Here is a 5,626-nt window from a genome sequence, read left to right on the forward strand (position 1 = left end):
CTCCATCGTGCGAGGAGACCTAAAGGGTCCTTCAAGGTGGCTAGCCAACACAAAGCGTGGTTCACTAACAACTTTGAAGGGCCTGCCGTAGAGGTAGGGGCGAAATTTCGACGTAGCCCAGATGATGGCGAGGCAATCCTTTTGTATTGTGTAATAATTGGCTTCTGTTTTGGATAGCGATCAGCTGGCGTAGCTAATAACCCATTCAAGTCCGTCAGCCCTCAGCACAAGAACGGCGCCAAGACCTACGCTGCTTGCGTCAGTGTGTATTTCTGTCTTGGCGAATTCGTCGAAAAGGGCCAGTAACGGAGGCGTCTGGAGGCGATGTTTAAGCTCCTGGAAAGCTTGTTCCTGCGAGGTTTCTCACTTGAACTCCAAGTCGGCCTTGGTAAGGTTAGTAAGAGGATGGGCGATGCGGGCAAAGTTTTTCACAAACTGCCTATAAAAGGCGCACAGGCCCAGAAATCGGCGCACCGCCTTCTTGTCATTGGGCGGCGGGAACTCGGTGATGGCGGCTGTTTTCCGTGGATCGGGACGAACTCCAGACTTGCTAATAATGTGCCCCAGAAACAAGATCTCCTCGTACGCAAATCAGCACTTTTCTGGCTTCAGTGTGAGTCCGGACGTCTTAAAGGCTTAAAGTACAGCTTCAAGGCGCCGAAGATGCTCGTCGAAACTCGAGGAAAACACGACGACGTCATCCAAGTACACAAGGCAAATCTGCCACTTCAATCCTGCCAGTAATACATCCATAACGCGTTGAAAAGTTGCAGGCGCTGAGCAAAGACCGAAGGGCATCACCATGAACTCCAAGAGGCCATCCGGTGTTATAAACGCCGTGTCTTCTCGGTCTATTTCGTCGACTTCGATTTGCCAATAGCCAGTCTTGAGGTTCATTGACGAAAAGTACTTGGCGTTATCGAGCCGATCAAGTGCCTCGTCTATTCGTGGGAGACAATACACGTCCTTTCTTGTGATTTTGTTCAGGTGGCGATAATCGACGCAGAAACGTAGAGTCCCATCTTTTTTCTTCACTAACACCACGGGAGATGCCCATGGACTCTTGGACGGCTGGATAATGTCATCTCGCAGCATTTCATTACCTTGTCTCTTCATGGCCTCACGTTCTCGCGTCGAAACCCTGTACGGACTCTGACGGAGTGGTCTGGCATTTTCTTCGGTAATGATGCGATGTTTCGTCATTCGGGTCTGCTGAATTTTTGATGACGACGAAAAGGAATCTTCGTATAGCAGGAGCAGGGCCTTGAGCTGTTCTTGCTTATGGTTCGGAAGTCTAAAATTGACATCGAAAACTATGAGAGGGGCTTGGTTCCGCTGAGCAGGTTCCGCAGAATCGGCGAAGGCGAAAGCACTGGTGGCTTCGACAATTGCTTCGATGTATGCGACCATTGTTCCTTTGTTCACATGTTTGTACTCATTGCTGAAATTCGTGAGCATAACCGTTGCTTTGCCTTCCCGCAGCTCTGCAATTCCTTTTGCGACGCTAATATTTCGGTTTACCAACAGATGCTGACTGCCTTCAACGCCGCCTTCCAAGTTAGGTGATTTAGGAGCACCGACTGAATTAATGACGCTTGAGCAAGGCGGAATGGTGACTTGTTCTTCCAGCACATTCAAGGCATGGTTTCCTGACCGCGTGCGCGGCAGTAGTGCTTCTTCTGTGGATAACGTTATCGACTTTGCTTTTAGGTTGACGACAGCACCATGGAGACATAAGAGGTCCATGCCAGGGATGACATCTTTCGAGCAACGCTTTAGGACTACGAAGTCTGTAGGATAAATACGGCTGTTAATTGTGACTCTCGCTGTGCCGATTTCTGTAGGCGTTACGAGATGACCTCCGGCTGTGCGGATTTCAGGGCCTTCCCAAGCTGTCCTAAATCTGTTTAACTTCGCGGCGAACGACCCACACATGACGGAGTAGTCGGCTCCAGTATCAATGAGAGCGGTCACACTGTAGCCGTCGATAAGAACATCGAGGTCGCTAGTTCGCCGTCTCGAGTTACAGTTAGGGCGTGGCATCGGGTCATGGCTGCGTTGGCTTGTTCCGCTGCTTCCATGTTGCGTCGTCAGGTCAACTTCGGTAAGTGAGGTTTGGCCGTCCGGGCTTTGCCTGGTTGGCGTTGTGTTCGGAAAGCTCCGTCGCGGCGTCGTCGTCGGAGGAGGATCTTCGGTAGTTTGTCGCAACGCAACCGCACCTCCATCGGTGGCTGCCCGTAGCTTCCTGGATATGGGCTAAGAGACTGGCCCCGCGTTGGGCCAGAGTACTGCCGGGAGTGCGGTGACGTGCAGCGGCTGGGCGACGTCAAACGGGAAGGGCTTCGTGGTGTCCACTGAGTTTCCGTCAGGTAGTCGGCGATGTCACGTGGCTGTTCTCCTGGCTGTGGACGCAGTGCATTGACGGCGAAGCCACGCAGTCCCATCTGTCGGTACTGGCAACGGCGGTATGTATGTCCGGCCTCGCCGCAGTGGTAGTAGAGCGGGCGGTGGTCAGGGGTGTGCCAGACGTCAGTCTTCCTCGGTGCACTGCGCTGGGCCGCTGGCGAACGGTAGGACGTCGGTGGGGGTGGTGGCGGCGGTGGCGTCTGGCGACGGAAGTGCGATGGGGCAGTGTTTTGGCGTGCGCGTGGAGGAGTGGCATGGCGGCGGGCTGCAGCAGCATAGCTAATGGCTTGCAGCCGAGGCTCTTGAGGCTGAGAAACACCCAGCGATTGCTGGATCTCCTGGCGTACGACGTCCGCGATTGATTCCGCGTGAGGCTGCGCTGAAGGAAGTGATTTTCGCAGCTTTTCTCACGCATGTCAGTGGTTCCAAGGGCTTGAATGCCGGCGTAGCTTGTAGACGAGAAGCTATGGTAATATTGCCGCGTGCGCATCTCGATCGTCTTCTCTATTGTAGATGCTTCTGAAATGAATTCGGTGACCATCTTTGACGGGTTTCTGATCAGCCCGGCGAAGAGTTCGCGGTTTAGTCCTCGCATGAGTAGACAGAACGTTTTCTTCTCGGACATGTCGGAGTCAGCTTGGCGGAAAAGTTTAATCATATCTTCCGTGAATAGCACCACGTTTTCGTTTGGCACCTACATGCGGGTTTAAAGAAGAGCTGCGGCCTTCTCCTTGCGCACCACACTTCGAAAGTAGTGAGGAACCTGGCGCGAAAGACGTCCCACGTTTTAAGGCTTCGCTCTTGATTCTCGAACCAGGTCCGAGCAGCATCTTCTAAGGTGAAATACACATGCCGGAGCTTGTCATCATCTGTCCAGTAATTGAAGGCGGCGACGTGGTCGAACCTTTTGATCCAGCTTTCCGGGTCTTCCAGTGGCGAACCACGGAAAGTGGGCGGCTCTTTGAGTTGCCGGAGCAGGAGTGGTGCAGGCGGCACGGAGGCTGTCATGGTTGCAGTAGTTGATGTCGGGATCCGGGTTTGCCTGGCTGCTTCAGGAAGGGGCCCGTACTCTGGTTGTAGTCCCCTCTGCCTGCGGCTTGTTCGCTGTTCAGGGTTAGCGTCCGTGTCTCCTTTGCCACTTGGGCTGAGATCGCGGCTTGAAGGGGGCGTCCGGAACATCAAAGAAGCAGCATCTCCACCAGATGTCACGGGGTCGTGACGTGGCCGAAGACAGGAGACTTTGCGTTGGAATTTAATTGTTTGTTTGGGCGAACCTGTGCCCGGTAAACGGAAAGTCCGATTACAGTAGCAGCCTTGAACTGGTAGCGGCAAACGGAGCGTCGGCCGTCGATCATCAACTGACAAGCGGCGAAGTGCGTCGGCATTTATACTCTTGCCGTCGATGTTCTAGCGTTATCGCTGGTGGTGGCGTAGGTTCTAGAAAAATCTGTACAGTTCGCAGAGTAGGCTTCATCTTATTTAAACGTCTACTACAGTCCGGAAGCTTCTCGAAAACTGCTGGCGCTGTTTGCGCTGAGAATTGTGTAGTGTTTTGGGACGATAACAAAACTTGGGAAATGGAACGTAGCAATAGTAAAAACGTCGGACGAGGCCACAGCATTGTCCCCATCTTTTCTGATCATAACATAATTACGTAAAAAACTGGTGCTCATGAATTTAGGTATGTTTCCTGTGCACAAGCACAATTTGTGCATTTTCGTGCAGAAGTTCTTGGACACCGTCAAGGTTCCTAAGAACGCCCCTGACGTTCCACTGTTTAAGTTCTGTGTTCATGATAAATGTGATCTAGTGGCGTGTGTACGATAAGGAATTGGCTGTTTAGGCGGGGAGTGGCAATTAAAATAACAGAGCCGTAGTCAGGCCCCCTTATCTGCTTTTTGGCTTTTTTGTCGTGCTCCAAGAAGCCACGCTGATCTTTCGGTGCCGAGGGTACCGCCGTGTCCAATACCCTCAACCACTAAATGCATCAAATCGCGGCTTCGGCAGCTGCATTTTAGACGTAGGTGAAATGATGTTGACCCGTCTTCTAACAATTCTGTGCACGGCAAAAAACCCTATGTAGTCGAAGTTTCAAGAGCTCTCCACTAAGGTGCCTCTCATATTCATATGGTGGTTTTGGGACGTTATATTCTACATATCGATCAAGCATCACCAGCTCCTCGAGGGCTCCAGCCTCGCACAAGCAGTGCAGGATGAACAAAATATATTATTTACAAGGAAACTGCTGCTTAGCGTCCACCCCATCAAACGCTCGACAATCACACAGACACCATTATAGTCACCTGAACTGGGACCTCCTGAGAATCAATAAATTTGGATCCGAGTTGATGTGGCAATCCGTTTAATTGACAGACGCTCGTAGCAAAGATCCGCTCCGCCCACCACTGTCGATCTTTCCAAGGATCAGTGCTCGCATGGGAACGCAAGCGATGGCGCGATTTATCTATCAGCTTCATTGTGCGCACTACGCGCACGCGCACGCAGAAGTAAAAGGTTTATCATCCCATGGATGCTATGTACGGCAATGAATTATTCAGCGTTCACGAACTATCCACTCAAAGCTGTGCTGCCACCATGATGCGAGTGCCCCTGGTCACAATGTCTCCTTATGTTTATGTGTAATATTTTCTAGAAGCAAAAGCAGCAGCACGAGAGTGCGGGGTGTGCACTCTTGCTGCCTTCAAGAGTGGAAATTCAAGTGCTCCATGTGGAACGAAAAAACTTGCCGTAACGAAGACAAACACAGACAAACACACCTGTAAGAGACGTGTGTCGAGTTGGCAAAGATAGCTCGACAATCAAGGTCATGGTCTTGCGCTAGTGAAATGTTGACAGAGTGGCAGCGCATATTTGCACGTAGATGGTGTTTTTTCTTTTGTTGGCAACCAACGCAAATATCCAACATGCGCTGCATATTAGAGCGTTCTTGCATCTTTTTGCAGCCATTTTAGGGGCGAAGCTTTTTATAGTCTAACGTTGTCACTAGTCACACGTAACCGAGAGAGAAAAAGCCGACAAAGAAAAGAAGGCAAAAAAATGAATCACCATTTCTCATCTCATTTCCTAGATGGCGTTACACTGCCGGTACTCTTCGAAGTTCCGCTACTCGGTGATTGGCTGCTGCGCGCGCTTTGCCTGAGAGCCCGAACGAGTGCCTCTCTTAGTCTCCTAGATATTAGCCGTACGTGGTGGATTGTAG

Source organism: Rhipicephalus microplus, chromosome 6 (assembly GCF_043290135.1).
Source record: "Rhipicephalus microplus isolate Deutch F79 chromosome 6, USDA_Rmic, whole genome shotgun sequence".
Classification (NCBI taxonomy): Eukaryota; Metazoa; Arthropoda; class Arachnida; order Ixodida; family Ixodidae; genus Rhipicephalus; species Rhipicephalus microplus.